This window comes from Jaculus jaculus, chromosome 13, assembly GCF_020740685.1.
Source record: "Jaculus jaculus isolate mJacJac1 chromosome 13, mJacJac1.mat.Y.cur, whole genome shotgun sequence".
Taxonomy (NCBI): Eukaryota; Metazoa; Chordata; class Mammalia; order Rodentia; family Dipodidae; genus Jaculus; species Jaculus jaculus.
The window spans coordinates 79895070-79913821 of record NC_059114.1 but is presented as its reverse complement, the minus strand read 5'-3'; the positions used below and the strand labels follow the sequence as shown (position 1 = coordinate 79913821).

The following is an 18752-nucleotide window of genomic DNA, read 5'->3' as shown; positions in this document are numbered from 1 at the left end:
AAGAAGAGGAAGAAACATTTAAGAAAACCTACACTCTCAGCCCTGTCAGGTGTTACTATCTGCTGCATTTTGATATTTCCAGAAGGTCTTCACAAAATGCTCAGGATGCCCTGGCATCATGCACTTGGACGTGATATATAGCAGAATCAAGAGCCAAATAGACTTTGTATTCTTCATATGCTGCCCATTCTCACATATTCTATTATAACATCAGAATTTGGACTAGGACAAGAAAACAATGCTACACAGAACTGAATCTGCCTTTCTATAAGCGCATGAAACTGGAGAACTATGTGATGATTTGAAGCCAGGGTGGTTGCAGAGTGAATGCCATCAAAGTCTGTTCATATAAGCAAAGCTTCAAGAAAGTAAGAGTTTGCTAAGGACACTGAAGGAAAACAGGTAGGAAAAGCCTGGTACTTAGCAGAAGATGATAAAAATGTGGATAGTAAGTGCCAAATGGGATTTATAAATAATGCAAAACAAACTGTAATAGATGCCATTCTCATTATAACATTGAGAAAAACTTGACCACATGGAGTCCATTCCATGTGGACCTTGCTGAGTATAAATCTTAGGCGGATAAACTGGAGTGTCTGGTGGAAGAAGTTTCCAAGAGTGAATTGTTCACGCTTTTGTTAGAGTACTTTTGGTTAAATTGAACTAAGAAAACAGTGATTAAACTTAAATACAAAATTTGTCATTTAAGGAAGTAAACAGTGAAACATTCAGGAAATCTAGTCTGAAATGGAAAACATTTTCATGAGAGGAATCTAATGGTACATAATGACATAATGCATAAATTACTACCTAATGCAGTAAGATTGGTATGATTAAAGGACTCCAAGAAAATGGGAATTGGTCCCAAGTGCATCTTCGTAGGCCACAAGTGTTAAGAGGTGCACATAGGTTCAGAGCATGGGGCCATGCTGCTCCAAGGATGCATTGGCTGTGATCATCTACAGTCTCTGTACCCTGCAATTCTGATTTAGTTTTGGCTCAACTGCATGGCATCACTCATTGCTCTCAAAGGGCACAAAACCTAAGCTTTAGCAGTGTTCATGGATGACCCGCAGAATGCATGATAGGACTCAATGTGTTTAGTCTATCAAGCTGTAGTAGTGCTTAGCATTTCCTGTTCCTCTCTTAGTGTCTTTTTCTAATCTTTGGAAGGCTGTGTCCCCACCCTCATGTCTTCCAACTATCCATTGGCATTTGGTAGTTTATGACAGGATATAATTCAACAGCTTGTATCTACCATGGGTTATGTTTTTCGGTCACTACTCAACAATGACCATGAACTGGCAGTTAATCCAGGAGATGGAAAACAAACCATGACACTCCAGTCACAGACACCAATGGAGGTCAGGTGATCAATGTTGATTAAATCATGTCCATCTCCCAATGGGTCCATTGAGACCTTCAGGCCCTCCTGCTTTTATTTCCTTGATTTTAGGATGTCTAATAAGAATAGATTTTTTTTAATTCATATATTTGAGAGCGACAGACAGAAATAGAAAGAAAGAAGCAGAGAGAGAGAGAGAATGGGAAAGCCAGGGCCTCCAGCCACTGCAAACAAACTCCAGATGCATGCAAAACCTTGTGCATCTTGCTTACATGTGTCCTGGGGAATTGAGCTTTGAATCCGGGTCCTTAGGCTTCACAGGCAAGCATGTAACCACTAAGCAATCTCTCCAGCCTGAGAATAGTTTTAGAAATTTGCAAATCCCCACACTAGTTCCCTGACCTGTAGAAGGACCATTATGGTGGTAAAGACCTAGTGAGTATCATTAGAAATACATATACCTAAGAAACCAGAAGAACAAAAGCAATTGGAAGAGCAATGGAGATTAATTCACCCATCAATATCTTGAAAGATGCAGGGATGGTGATCCAAATACATCTCCATATAACTCACATTTATTCTATGTAGAAGACAGATTTTGTTTGAAGAATTTCTGTTAATTATCATAAGCTTAACCAAGAGGTATAGCTGCAATGCCATTTCATTATTTGATCAAATAATTCCATGACCTGGTTGTGGTATCCAGATACTGACCTGGCAAGTTTCTTTTCTGTCTATACCTCACATGGTAAACCATGAATGTTTACTTTCAGCTGACAGAAGGAGAGGGACTTTTTTTTTTTTTTTAACTTTCTTGCTATTGGAGCTGTATCAACTATTAAGACCCGTGTTATAGTTTTATTTACAGATGTTTTTGTTTCTGTATTTGATTTTTCTCTTTTCAATTTTTAATATTGTATTTTTTTTTTTGAAAGAGAAAGAGGGAGAGAAGACAGAGGAAGGACACTCCAGGGCCTCTAGCAACTGCAAATGAACCCAGACGCAGGCACCATCTTGTGCATCTGGCTTATGTGGTCCTGGAAAATCAAACCTGGGTCCTTTGGTTTTTCAAGCAAGAGCCGTAACCACTAAGCAATTTCTCCAGCCCTGTTTTCTCTTCTTTTCTTTTTCTTTTTTTTTTTTTTTTTTTTTGCCTTGTTAGACAAGATCTCACTTTCTATCCCATGTTTGCCTCAAACTTATGGGGATCCTCAAGCATCCGCACCCTCAATACTGAAATGAAAGGTATGTGCCAGCATTTGGGTTTCATTTACATATATGTTGGATTGCTTTATCTTGCATAAGACATTCCACAGATGCATTGCATTGATGACTTGATATTATATTTATATACTGAGCATTGGGAATAAATCATAAAGACTCTATACTTCTTTTCAATTAAAAAAAATATCTATTAATTTTAAAGAGATGGAGACAGATGGAGGCAGAACAGAGAGAGAGATGGAATAGGCAAGCCAGGCCCTCTCGCCACTGCCAACAAACTCCGGATCATGTGCCACTTTGTGCATCTGGCTTTATGTGGATACTGGGAAATGAAACCCAGGGAGTAAAGCTTTGCAAGCAAGTGCTTTTAACTGCTGATCCATCTCTCCAGTTCCTTGATTTCTTGATAAGCCATTGACATGTCATTTTCCTCTTGGGTCTTTAGGAAGGTCCTACAACCACAGAAAAGCTCCTGTACCTAGCTGGGTTTCAAAGGCAACATATTTCTACGTGTTTTCACATTGCTACATGTTAATCGAGTCTATTTACTGAATGATCCAAAAAGCTGCTAGTTTTGAGTGGTGACAGAGAGGCTTTCTAACAAACTAGCCTGGGGTGAGAGCTTCTCCACCACTTTTGGCACAAGATATATCACAGTCCATGGTACTTAGAGTGAAAGTGGGGGAAAGGGATGTTGTTGGGAGCTTTCTCCAGGGCCCTTATGTGCCAAATTAGAGATTTTGTTAGTCTACTGAATGAGCACTCTCTCTGTGAGAGGAAGTTCTCTCTATATTGCTTAACAAGCCTCAGGAGAAAAGGAACATTCATTATGTGAATGCCAAACTGCCATGTGACCTGAGTTGTCTGTCATAAACTGAGTGTTATCTGACCATAAAGTTTGGCTCATAGTAAAATTCCAACATCAAATGGCTTCTTGAATGTAGGAGGGCGTTAGTGGGCCTTTAGTGTGCAAGTGGTTTACATGAAGTGGCTGAAATGCACATTGCTGCTCACAGGTTACTGCTGATGACAGGTCCTGCCGCGAAGGTGACCTTCTTTACACCAGGTACAGGTTCACACCCTCAAGGAGCTCGACTCCTGAAAATGTCCCTGCTGTTGCAGCCCACAAGTAACATCGTGACAGAAAGAACAGAAAGTAGAAGTTATGTTATCAGTGTTCTGGCTCCCCAAGTTACATGCATTTGTAAGCAAGCCATAGAATAAATGCTCCCTATCATAATGTGCCCTGTATATTATATTAAATGTATGATTTTGTTCTGGATATCAAAAATATAGGAATACTTCTGAATATATGTTCTTAAAATGAATTGCTATTTGTTTCTTAGTATATTGTATTGTTGTTATTTATGTTGAGATATAAAATAGCATCAATGCTACAGCAAGAGACAAAAAATAGAATAATTTTAAATGCATTATGATATTAGATTGCAATGCAAAGAGAAAATTTAGGAGGCTGTCATGTTGTAGTATCTACACAATGTATTTAGATAAATTTTGATAACAAATGGCATTGCACAAATAATTGAATGAAGCACAAAAGTATTAAATCAAGTTTATCACATGTTAATGAAAATTCTTACTCTAGGTTTATGTGGGCTTGCACCATTATTAAATGTGAAGAGCTTTTCAAGCAAACCAAAGGCATAATCAGTTTTTAAAAATGATTTATCATTAATTAAAAAAGAGGAATATTTCACCATTCAAAGTTATAATACTTATATAAGTGAAATTATTATATTCATTAGTCATTTCATTATTACACTGAAATATCCTCAGATTATTTTAATTTTTTAAAATTTTATTTACACATATGCACAAACACATGCATGGGCAAGACCAACCCCTTTGCTACTGCAAATGAACACCAGATGCTTGTGCCATTTTTTGTGCCCTGCCTTTGTGGGTAGTTCAGGAATCGAAACCAGGTCAGCAGGTTTTGCAAGCAAATTGCCTAATCCACCGGGAAATCTTCACAGCCATTATTTTTTTCTTTATTTAGAGATAGCGCATCACTGTGTAATCCAGTCTGCATTTAAGCTTTTAAGCTTCCTGCTGCAGCCTTATGAATTAAAGTGAGATAATACCTGTCCCAAATACATTTACAGCTCAATACACATACTTAACAAAGAGGACTAAGTAGAGTCATAGTGCAATTTTAAAATTAAACAAAGTAAAACAATGTATATAATACATTCAGTCACACAGCAGTGAGGATAATACCACAAGAGGGAAGTTCATGGACCTCACCACTAGAGCGCATACTATTATCTATGGCTATATTTGAGCAAGACCTAAGTTGATTTTTTGAGGTCAAATAACTTGGTTTATATAGACTTGGATGTTTCTGTAACTATCATAGTTTACTTACAAAAATATTCAACAACTGAATTAACAATGTTGCATTATCTATCTAGTTTGAATATTCTACCATTTGCTAAGTTTTCATGAATTTCGAGTACATAAATAAATACTGTGATGTTCATATTTTTAATACATAGTAACTGATGCTTTCAAATACCTTTTGATGATATAAATATACCCAACGTTATATAATTTGCATTTTTAATATTAAATAATATTTAAAATTTAATACATTACACTTTTAATTTAAATTTCAACTTAAGTTTATTACTGGTACTCAGTTGAATCTATTTTGTAATGTGAGTATAAATATAATGTTTTTACTCAAATAATTTGCTCTTAACAACTTAGCAGTTATATCTTATGCAATATTAATGGGACTACACCCATAAAATGTAAATGTGCTTCCAATCTTGTTAAGTATAATTCCAAAGAAAAATGTTGCCCAGGTTATCACACAGAATATTGTCATCAACGATTCTTGAAATTAACTTCCTACTATTAAAAAGTAGCTGTTTTTTGCTGAGAGTGTAATTTAGGTGTAGAGAACTTGCTAGCATAAATAAAGCCCTATATTTAATGCCAACCTTATAAAATGCACTTACCTAAACTCACAGCAACCCAAAATGTCCAATAAAAATTCCCCAAAATACTACTTATTTCTTAATGATGAAGTAAGTATAATAATAACAATAAAAATAATTTCTTTCTCTTGCATGTCTATATTAGCTATTATGAATATAGTTCTTTATTTTATTTTATTTTTTTTTTTTTGAGGCATGCCCAACTGACTGGACTTCTTTTTATTTGATAGAACAAAACTGAAAAAGACTCAGGCAGGGAGAGAACTGGCATACGAATTCTCCAGCCTCTGTAATTGAGCTCCAGACACATGCACCACCTTATGTGCATATGCAGCATTGCACACTTGCGTCACCTTGTGTTTCTGGCTTACATGGGACCTGGAGAATTGAACATGAGTCTTTAGGCTTCTCATGCAAGTGCCTTACCTGCTAAACCATTTCTCCAGCCCATGAATGTGGTTTTTTATAAACCATTACTACCCTTGTATTTGTCTTTTTTGTATGTATCCTTAAGCTCTTCTGATTTCCTCCATGTGTTAATAAAATAAGAGGTCCTTACCAGAAGTTGGCCAGAAGCCAATCCCTTGCTCTTAGATTGCCTGGCTATTCCTTCCTTGTTTGCTTCCTTCTTTTCTCTTTCTGCATTTATTCAAATATAATATTAGTACATGTTAATGTGAAACATTATGGTAAGTCAATGCTTGCATACAATAAGTAGCACTCAAAACTTTATATCTCTTCAAACATTAGTTATTTTCATTTGTTTTAGAATTTCATATTTATGTGTCATTAATTATTGGTCACAGCAACTTTAACAAACTACTCTTCTACATAAGAACCAGAATGGATCCTTAACTCTGTATGGGTGTACCTTATTGACTATCTTTCAGACCCTTTCTCTGCATCCTTTGCAGTCTCTAGTGAGCACACTCTCATCCTATTCTCTGAAATTTTCCTTTGGGTAACAAATGAGTGGTAATGACTACTCAGAAAGCAGATGTCTTTCTTCCTCTGGATGAGTCCATTCTCCCATGCTGACCGTTTGTTCCATGCAAGTGGCTACACATGACAAGGTTTCACATTTATGGCTTTTGATGGTTACTTTCTCATTGTTGTGACCAATCCCCAATGAGAAGAAACTTTAGGAAGGAAAACGTTTACCTCGGCTTGTAATTCCTGGGGGTACAGTCCATCAGGGCAGGAAAGGTGTGGCAGGAGGAGCTGGACGAGGCGAAACACGACTCAGTCCCACATAAGCAGTAGAGAAAAAATACAAAGCGTGACTCCTCTGTACAATTCCATTGCCCACCTCCAGGGACACACTTCTTCCAGAAATGCTCTACCTAAAGTTTCCTTAACCTTTCTAAAGAGTTCAGGACAAAGTGTTTAAACATAGGAGGTATATGGTGGGCATTGAGCAGTCAAACTACAACATGGACGAATGATATTCACTCATATATAATCACCATATTCTTTTTATACATTCACTAATAGTCATCCAAATTTTAATTATAGTAAATAGTACTATGGATGAAGAGACAAATGATATTTGTATATTTTTTTAAATTAATTACTTGGTCTGTAGTATTCAGAAAAATATTTTCATTTTTATATGTGGTATAATTTGTAGTAGTTCTATGTCTATGGATTCTCATTTATTTCATAGATGCCATGTTTTTCTTTTTAGCATTTAATGTATTCAAATTTTTCAATTTTTATTTGTTGAATATATTCTTGTACCTTGTAAGTCATTTTACTAATTAAATCTATTATGTATTTTATATTCATATCAGACACTTTTTAATATTCTGACAAAAAAACCTTCTAACCTATTTTTTATCTCAATAATGAATTGCCTCAAAGATATTTACCATTCTGATTCAGTTGAAGCATTATTGACATAAAGTATAATATTTTCTTATACATGTAGTTTTTACTATCTGTTTTCAATTGCTAGTTTGCTTAATCATCATAAGTTTTTAGTAAGTATTGACATATGTTCAGTGATTTAATGCCATTTTATTGAAAACCAAGATCAGTAATCCTTATTACCCAAACTAGCTAACATCTTTCTCACATTTGTCAGTTAAGGAAAATTTAAGGGAAGAAAATTAGCATAAACACATGTTCCATACAATTAATAACTAAATACTAATCATGGAAGTTATTGGTTAATATTCTCTTAGTAATATTTTTAAACTATCACCTTATTTTATTATGGTTAGCTATGAGGCATAGTTTTAGTGCAAAATACAATGTTATAGCATATATTTTACATTCTTAAATAACAGTGATTCTGTTTATTTATACATGCAAATATTTCCTTAATGGCTGACCCCACAATACCAGTCATAATAACAGTAAAGCAAGTAAAGATAAAATACATCCTGTTTAGTTGGCATGGTGATTCAGCAAGGGAATAAATGCATTCTTAGTCTCTTAAAAAAAAAATAGACTTCACAGTTGCTATGAGTGTGGGAGGAAAGAGTGCAGGGGCAAACCCAGTATTTTGGAGTGACATTTCATCTGGGACCTTAAGCCTATTCAAGAAATTAAATATTAATATATGCTCAAATAATTGCCACTTCAAAAGTAGATAATGATAATGATGGGTGGCTAGACAGATAAATTTAGATGTAAATCTCCATAAAGTCACATTTACTTTGAAAAAAAAAAAAAAACGTGATTTACTTCTGAGTAAGGCTGAGCCAGAAAATTTGACTATTTCTCTATACTTCCTGTGCTGTAATTGATATGTGTTTAGACTCGAAGGAGAGTAGGATGTCAGGTAAGTTCTATATACTCGTTTGTACCACAGAACTAATTTGCAAGTATGATTAAAAATTTGAATGTATGTTATGAAATACTCTAAGGGATAAACTATCTTTTCTTCATTTCACACTTTAGCTAATGAGAGTGTTTGCAAAGTTGGTCACCCCACATCTTGAAGGGAAATGCAGACAAAAAGAAGGTACTATTGTTAACCCTTGTGGAATGGATATTAATGGAAGGACAATACTTCCTATGGCACTGGAGAGCACAGAGTGTGTGACAAGCTGTGCTTCAGAAATGCTGGTCACAGATGGCTGTGTGAGTGAACTGGCATAAGTAAGTCTGAGGTTACACTGTTCTAAAATGACAAGGGAGAGTGTGAACTCTTTCTGCAAGGTATAGGTTAGAGTGTGACATCATCCATCTGTTTGCCTATAGCTACGAGACCTCGTCTTGGGTGGGATGGCTTTCTTGACTTGTCCTTGCGTGGCACGTCCTCCTAGCCATGCGCCGTGGTGAGATAGCCTTCTCATTTTAAATGCTTTCATCCCCAGCAATGTCACTTCGTTCCACTTCCCAGGATGATGTTGCTGCCTTTGAGGAGTTAGGTTCTTCACAGAGATCTCAATCTCTCTGCCTATGTGTTGGAGATCTAGAAAGGAAATAACTCACGTACAACTACGTAACGGTGAATTTGGACTTGTATATGTCTTGAGATTGGAAAAGAAAAGACAATAGAAACTCTAGGTAATTTCACTGAATTTATTCATATACATTATATAGTACACAATAGAGATTTAGCTAAATTGTGAATAAACATATCAAAATCATGAATTATATACAGGAAGAATAATTTGATCTTTCACAACGAAGTAATTATGTTAGAAATTATTATACCTACTTTGAAATCATTTAAAATTCAAAAATTATCTTATGTTTTATTACCTTAATAAAATAAATAGTTGTAGATCAACTCTAAGAATTGAAACTTTGTAAACAAAGCCCATAAAAGGAGAATAAAAGGAGAAATACAAAGCAGCAGTCACATTCTTATTGCACAGACAAAACACCCAAACAAAAGCAGGCTGTGAGAGGGGAAGGGATTTATTTCTGTATTATAGTTTTAAGAAGTTTTAGTATGGTGGAGGAAGCTGGTTTATTTCATCATACATCCACAGGAAAGAGAACAGCAAGCATAAACTGGCTTTGAACATGTAACAGAGCTGGACTCCTTATCCCCAAGTTCCGCCCACTGCAATCCACCTCCAACAGCAAGGCTTCATCACCCAAAGAGTGCCCCAGCTGGGGAGTAAGTAGGAAGCTTAGTCAAAAATATCTGAGGTTATGGGGGACATTTACTTCCAAACCACACGTACATTAACACTTCTACTAGAGCTGAACAATTTTCATCCATCACCTGCAGAGACATCACTGACTTTCAGAGATTCATGACTGCTCATGTTTCTATGTTTTGTTATTTAATTGTCATTAATTTATGTATGTTGGGTTTAGTTCATCCATTTATTTAGAGTTTTACTTCATTGGCTGTTTCTAGTCAGCCTGGGAACTTTTCACTCAGACCTCTTAGCTACTATTTCCTCAGAAGAGCTTCATTCTCAAGCACTATTTTTCAAACCTTTGATACTACGACATTAATGAATTAACCAACAACTTGACTCATTTGAAATATTTTAATAAATCTGTTTTATTTTTTCTAATACAGCTTTCTTATATGTGTTAAAATTTACAGACTGTGAAAACTTTTAAGAGTTTACTATTTGAAATAATTTCTTTAATTTATTAAATTGATTAAATTATTGTATCAAATTAGACAGCTTTCAAAATCTTAAATGGTGACCGTACTAGTAAATTTTTGAGTACTGACTTCAAGTTACTCTTTTTTTTTTCTTTTTTTTTTTTTTGAGGTAGGGTCTCACTCTGTCCCAGGCTGACCTGGAATTAACTATGTAGTCTCAGGGTGGCCTCGAACTCAGAGCGATCCTCCTACCTCTGTCTCCCAAGTGCTAGGATTAAAGGCATGTGCCACCACGCCCAGCTTTTTTTGATGAAACAAACTACCTAACCTTAAGTAAATCCGGAAGAAAAAATTATTTAATTTGTCTTATTGTTTCAGACAGATATTTTAGAAGCTCATGTTGGCCACACCCTCCCTGTCTGACAAATTTCTTCCAGCAGGGCTCCTTAGGGCCTTCCACAACCTTCTCAAACATGACCTACCCCTTCCCCCTGGCCCCTCCTTGTTGAGGTATATGGGTCATGCCTTGTGGAGTTAGCCCACAGTTATGGGTAGGAAACATGTCTCTGCGTATCATGACCCAACATGTGGCTCTGACATTCTTTCCGCCCCCTCTTCTGCAAAATTTCCCTGAGCCATATTGGGTTCATTTTTGGTCTGTATTCTGACATAATTCACTTAAGCTATATAATATTGTTTTTGCTACTTTCTTCTTTAGTAGTCTCAGTGTGACTGCTGTTCTGCAGGACTTCCACAATCTCACTATTAACATTAACAGTAGATTGGTGTTCATTACTAAATCTCTCCTTAAAATGGTATCCAAATCTAATCAGAGTAATGTATTAGTCTCAGTGTATTATTGAAATATTAACAGTGCATTTCAATGTTGGTACACATTAGGAACCAATGAAAAACTAAGCAAAATATCCGTGAAATTTGAGTACTCAGACAAGATTCTGTATTTCTTGGCCTTGATCTGTCTAAATAAAATCACAATGAGTTTTTTTGACCTCCTCTACTGTTACAGAACTTGTTCTGTTCTAATACCGCCTAGTGAAAAATACTCTATGTCACTGTTTTTTAAATGTGATTATCCATTTCATTCCCCAACAAAGAAATCAAAGTTTCTGTATACCAACCTTTGCCACGTTTACATAATGCCATTTTAAGTCCAACTACCACCACAGCCACTGTTACCAAAGGATGCAAATTGCTCCACCTGTGAACGTAATGAGGCATTTAGGATTTTTCTTGTGATAACCTCAATACAATAATAAAATACATGTTTACTTGTTGTTCTATGAGAACTGAAGTAATATCTAACTTCTTTTATGTACAGAAATATCTTGTGCAACACCTGAAAGGTGAACTTAACAAATAAAGGCAGAGGAGAATCATTTTATCTCTAGGATATTAGATTGTGTTAAATACAGTGAGTTTCATAAGGTAATAAAATAATTTAATCTCAAATGTATTTTTTTCAAATCCCTCTGTACTTCTGATTAATGCAAAATATTTTTTAAACTAAATATGTTTTTCTTAACATTTCCTACACACTAGTTAAGAAAACACTGCTCCCTTTTGCGTGTCATTCTTTGCATTGAAGGCTTCCACATGGTATTGAACAGACCACAGCATGTCCCATTACCGTCGTGACCTGAACTTATGATAATGATAGCTGTGCTGTGAATGAATGTAATAGTGTGTCTGAAATACCCAAAGTTCAGGTTAGGAGTAGTTCTGTTACTGGTCTGGATTGTGTTCAAGGATTGCAGAGTGCAAAGTGTTTCCTCACAGAGTTATGTAAATCCAAAGCATGCAGATCGGGTTACTACAACTCAATTCAAGTGTGGCTTTAGCCATTAAACCAATTTATTTCACACAATTAAATGTGTGTGTATGTGTGTGTGTGTGTGTGTTTATATACAGATAGATACACATACACGTGTGTGGTTGGGACTCAGCGATAGAAAGCTTGCCTAGAATGTGTAAAGTTCTTGCTACAGTTTTCAGCTCTCAGCACCTACCCCTTTCCTACACACACAGGTTTTCTCCAGAAACCCTCCATTTTGTCTTTAATATTTCTGATGATATACCCAAAGTACTAAGCCTAGTCTGATTAAATTAAAATAAACTAAAAAAAAAAACATAACATCATGTAGACTTTTGTTTTACCAAACAACTACAAAACTATAGTTTATCAGGTTAGTACATTGAAGTAACAGTGGCAATTGTGGATTGAAATATTATAAAAGTTTTAAACTATATGTCTATAGTACTAGAAGGATTAGGCGATAAGACTGAAGGCCAGCTTCATTCATTCTGATGCTGGTCAGGGATGGAAATCTATGAGTGAGTGAGCAGTTCGCAGCTCTGCATCATTAGGCTCATTTTTGCCGTGCAGAGAAATACAACACTAATACTGTAACTAAGCTTATTCTCCTTAATAAGTGCTAGGCTCTAATTTCCCTCCCAAAACTTGCCCCTTTGAAAATGATACATGTCTAAAGTCAAGAATTTCTTTAAGAATGTTGTGACTGTTTTCGTTTGATGATGTTCTGTGTATTCTGGAGTATGGGTAAGAGGCTCAAGAGGAAAGCTGACAAATAATCCGAGGCCTTCGTTTGCTGTGGTATCTTGGATCACATTTTTGTTACCATTATAATCATAACTATTGTAATAGTGTCAGTTCATGCCAGTGGAAACTGGAAAACTTTCTTCTGCCTTCTCTGGGCCTGGCAACTGCTAACCATGAAAAAATGATTTCATGCCATATGAAATGTCTTCATCTCTCAGAAAAGAAATATGATACAAGAAATATTGACTTAGGGATGGAGAAATGGCTTAATGGTTAAGTGCATGCCTATGAAGCCTAAGGACCCTGGAAGGCTCTATTCCCCAGGATCCAAGTTATCCAGATGCACAAGGGGGCGCATGCATCTGGAGTTCATTTGCAGTGGCTGGAGGCCCTGGCGTGCCCTCTCTCCCTCTTTCTCTCTCTGTTTGTTGATCTCAAATAAATAAATAAATAAATAATTTAAAAATTTAGAAAAGAAATATTGACTTATCCAAAGTATGTTTTATTCTACCCAGGTTAACAAATTGGCAGCCCACCTGGTATTACGGAGTATAACAAATTCAGGAAAGAGGGTCATTGAAAGTGCAACATGATTTTGTATTTTGGAAATGACCAAGGGATGTGTGAAGCAGGCTTGTTGAATTATCTGTGTGGAGTCTGACGGTGCCATGAGGATGAACTGTGGGTTGCAGTGGAGACCCAGTGGTGATACTAGGACTATGGGATGGCTGCGAAGGAGAGCAGCCAGCACTGGATGAAATTTTCTAAGACTGTGAGTAGTCTAGCTGGAGGGGCAGAATTGGAACTCCAGAGACTTGTCACTGCTTAGAATTATCAGAGAAAGAGATTTTTCACTGACTATGGTTATTGGCACTACAGAGTTTGACATTTGCCCTATTTACATCTTGTATTAGTTGAATATTTCTTTGCAATGTCCATTGCCATCTTTCACAGGGTGTGTTTATTCTGTGTCATTATGGTTTTTTTTTTTTTTTTTAAATTTTGGTGGGGTTGGTATTATGGCTCAGTTATAAGATACTGAACTATGGAGATATTTGAACATCATTGGGATTAATAAAAACTATGGGGACTTTTAAAGTTAGACCAAATGAATTGAATGTTATATCATAGATGGCTCCATTAATGGGGCCCAGGGACAGAATATAATAATTTTATTCAGGTGTCCCCCATAAACCACCACATGCAGCCCCTGGGCCCCCTAGTTCAATGGGGCATTTTTATAGGCATAAGTTTTCTCAAGAATCCAAGTATCATTTTTTTATCCAACTGTATTTTTAAAAATGTATTTATTATTTTTTATGTGAGCAGGGAGAGAGAGAGAAGGAGGGAGGGGGGAGGAAATGAGGGAGGGAGGGAAGGAGAGATGAAAGGAGGGAGGTAGGGAGGGAGGGAGAGAAAGAGGATGGTCAAGCCAGAGCTTCCTGTTGCTGCAAATGAATTCCAGGTCCATGTTACACTTTGTGCTTCTGGCGTTACACAATGTGAGTACTGGGTATTCACACAGGGGCCATCCAACCTTGTATGCAAGAGTTTCAACTACTAACACATCTCTCCAGCCCCTCCTAATATTTATTTTTGTTGACAGTCACTTTATACTTGAATACAGACAAATGGTACATTTATTTCCATTCATTTATATCTTAATAGAAATGTTAAAGTTTATATAGATTGTGTCAACTAAGTGCAGATATTTTTAACAAGTATCATTTTATGTTGTAAATCAATAAGATTATATGTCACTCTGGAAATTTCTTGGGTCCTAGAACACACACACACAAACACACACACACACACACACACACACACACACACACACACACACACACAAGGAAAAGAAGAGGAGAGTGGTTGGGAATCAAGAAGGGACAGAGAGAGAGAGAGAGAGTGAGACACAGAGAGGGACACAGAGAGAGATTCAGTTGATCATTTCACTACTCCATTGTTGGTTTATCTAAAAATACCATATGTGGGCTGGAAAGATGGCTTAGCGGTTAAGGTGTTTGCCTGCAAAGCAAAAGGACCTTGGTTCTATTTCCCAGGACCCATGTAAGCCAGATGCACAAAGTGGCACATTTGTCTGGAGTTCATTTGCAGTGGCTGGAGGCCCTGGTGTTCCCATTCCCCATTCTCTCTTTCTCTCCCCCCTCCTGTCAAAAAGAAAAATAATAAATAAATATACCATATATTATGGAGATAGATTTGACTGTGAACTTAACGTGGTTAGGAGCTACAGAGGGAAGAAGGCAGCATGCTTCTAAAGATTTTGTTTGTGCAGCATGCAAGTGCAAACTCCCTGGAATGATAAAACATGGCATTCCAAAATATTAGCTTGCAGGTTACGGACCACTGCTCCTCTTCACATTCAGGGTTTTGAATTTCAGCAAAAAGAAGCAGTTTGTAAATCCGAGAATTAATCCAAGCCATCTAAGTTATTTGAAACATAGAATGTATTTTACAGAAACTGATTTATCCGTTTACCCAAGAAACCACTTGCATCTATCACATTACTGCAGCTCTGTGTTTTCCTGTATACATATACACATTTAGCCTCTTTTACCCAGAAACCATGTTATTCTTACCACAGGGATACGTTGCTTAGATTTTATGATTGTGTTCCCATAAATTTCCCTTATAATGCCAATATTGTCTAAATAACAGCAAATGCCAAAAGCACTTTGTAGTTTGCGTTCAGCATTGTTTGGCTAGCTTCCTTGGGCTGCTGATAGCACTCTACTGTAATCTATTCGGCTAGAATCATCTTTCTGAATTTATAAGCCATCAAGGGACATGAATCATATGAAACCCCAGCATATGCCATGCTTCTGAATGTGTGAGTTCTTGATCTTTTCATGACTCCATGCCAGTAAGCATTTACTGCCACGGCAGTTTTGCTCATACCTTTCTCTCTAAAAATATTGATTTAGTTGAATATCTGCCAAGACCTCTTCCCTTTCTCATTCATCATCTTCTTGGGATATCTATCCACACAATATAAAGAAAGATGTTTGTAGTTACAAATACAGTGCAGAGATAACTGAACGTAATGTAAATTCTCTTACTTGGTGGCTATTCATTATGTGTTCAGTAATGATGCCTGTAGTCATGATTTGCAGATAAGGACTGTTCACTCAATATTTGTAGACAAAATTATTAAAGGGTCCATTGGTAATGAATTGCATGATGATTTGTGTATTTTTCATACTAAGAATCAAGCATGAGGCCAACTGATAGGGGAACAAATGCAAGAGTAGAAAATCCACATGATATTAGCAAAACATTCTTTTTTTAGTGAATTAAATTAAAGCTCACATTTTTAGGGTCAGTAGGGTAATGCAATGGTTGTGTGCTTGCCTGTCATACAGAAAGCCCTGGATTACATGCCCAATAACACAAACAAAGAATAAAACTCATTCATTATTTATATTATTATATTATATTATTATTTATATTATTATATTATATTATTCTTTAGATTGCTGTATGGTTTTGTGTTTCTGGAGATTTATCTTATGAGCCACATGACTCTAATTTTGAAAAACCAGTAAAAAAAAATATTTTAAAACATTTATATGTCATTTATTCTTTTAACCATGAATTTCTAATAATATATATGTGTTTTATTGATATGTCACATTCCACAAATTTCACTCTTGTATTATACTTTAGTGCATTCACATAGTAATGCAACTATCACTACTATCAAATTTCAGAATATTTCCCTCTTACGTGTTCCTGTAGGACTCCTCATTCCCCTGTAACCACCCTGTGGTAGCTATAAACCCATTTTCTTATTTATATATTTATTTATGTAGAACCGTTGTATGAGCACATCATATGTTGGTACCATCATTTCTCTCCTCCCTGCCCTACTCCACTGAGGGCCTTCCCCTCTGCCCAGTGGGCTGATACTTACAGTGGGGTTGTGGGTCAGGAGTTATGGGAGCAGCAGTCAGTCATTGGGCTCCGTCCTGTGTGTGTGTGTGTGTGTGTGTGTGTTGGGGAGAAATGCCTCTGGATATTCTCTCCCACTCCTGTGGCTTTTACGTTCTCTCTGCCCTTTCTTCCACAAAATTCCCTGGGTCCTGGTAGGTGTGCTTTAAGTCCATGCTAATGTTTAACTCTCAGTAGCTTTTGGATTTCTGTTTTGGTGCATTTTGCGTATTCTTAGTGTCTATCTCCATCACCCTGGCCCAGTTTTTCAGACTCACCATGGAAGCAACTCTTCCTCTTCTCCATGAATCCTCTGTGGTTTCAACTGGGTTCTAGCTGATATGTGAGGGGCGTTAACTATTAATTTTTAAGTGAAGTATATTTGACATGGAATTTATGCTTATGAGAAGAAACTATAAAAATAAATATATATTTGTTTTAAATATTCTAAAATTATATATATATATATATATATATATATATATGTACAGAAGGAGCATAATTAAATATGAGTTCAGTGAAGATTGTTCTCTTTTCTCTGTATACTGAAACATAAGCCTCTGGTTTTCTGTCCATTCTCACACAGAAGCAGAGCAGAAGATCTTCCACCTAATTATAGCCTGGAATTATTATGAAAAAGCAGTGAACCCTCAGTGTGTAGGTCACAAAATATGTAACTAAATGAGACTGGGATCAGATGGTCCTATCTATGATCCAAGAAGAGACATTTGAAAAGATCAACAGTTTTATTTTGTTTAACCTGTTTTTAATTTTCCCCAGAGTAGTTCTAGTCCCTGTGATTATAAAAAAAAAAATAGATCCTTAGAAGAAATGAAAAATCATCAAGCTAACTGATATAAATACAATCTACCAAAGCTGCACAAATATTTGGCAATTTAGTGAGATCCAAATGTGCCAAGGTAGAAAGATCATTAACTCTGGAGCAGGTTTTCTTTTAGTTGGCCTGGACTCTGCCTCATCCTCACACTTTGGGCCAAGGCCACTTGATGGGCACTTCCCATGGATGCTGAATATAATATTCCTGCATCTAAGAGAATGTTTCATTCCAGTTGAATAAACCATGAAAAAGCATCTGTACTTTGTTGGTGAAGAGTCTTTCATGGCTCAAGTGAATAGGTTTTTGTTCATTTTGTGGTCTCTTTTCAAATATTGTTATTTCCATTCCCTCCAGGAATGCTTATAACTAAACCCACTGTCTGAACACTCTCAGTTTGTTGCTTCTCCAATGCATCATAACACTACAACCATAAAGCTCATGGGCCACCAAATTGTGTTAATTTCTCTCTGTGTGAATAGAGAATTTTTTTTTAATTTATTGTCATTCATTGTTTTTATTCTTATACCAAATGTATATGCATGCCTTTATATTTAAAAATGTGTTATTTTTCTTATTATTAGATTATATATATACATATACACACATTTATATATATATATAATATATATATAATAATATATATAATTTTAGGAGAAGGTTTCTATGGTACCAGTTCATTTTGGATTTAGTTTTGTGCCCTCCCTCATTCATCTCCCACCAAACCCTTCCATCCCTCTGGTCTGGGCTTTGGGTTGCCTATCAGGTATTTCAGCAACTGGAGCAGGTCCAGATTAGGAACCCCAGATATGAGAGACCATGTGATGCTTGTCTTTCGGTGAATGTGTCAGTTCTCTGATATGATCTGTTCCAAGTCTGTCCATTTTTCTATAAACATCATTGTATCATTATTTTTCTTACTTCTGAATGCAATTCCATTGTGGAAATGTACCACAACTTCATTATCCATTCATCTAATGAAGTTTGGCTTTTTAATCAGTTTGAAATATGCTTGAGACAGTTTATAGTCAGGACTGAGGTTTTATTTTTGACATGGAGAACCTGAAGTTGAAAAATCATCCAATTCAATCCTTCTTCCATCATATGCACACACATGTATGTCTCTTGCTAGTCCATCAGTTTTGTTCACCTTATGCCAATCCTTTAATATTATAAAGCATTACACTGAAAGTATCTCTGCCCTTGTTAGCCTTCCTATTCATAGATTTTATTTTAATACTTGTATCTGTTATTCCATAGTAGCAACAAAATGTAGCCAGTATGTAGTTAAATTTTATTCAAATTTGGTGAGTTATAACTGCTAT

General features: G+C 36.1%; 1 pseudogene; it reads left to right on the top strand.

Moving 5' to 3' along the window:
* Positions 1-8643, top strand: part of LOC123454076 — a 34784-nt pseudogene extending 26141 nt beyond the window's left edge.
* The last annotated feature ends 10109 nt before the right edge of the window (positions 8644-18752 follow it).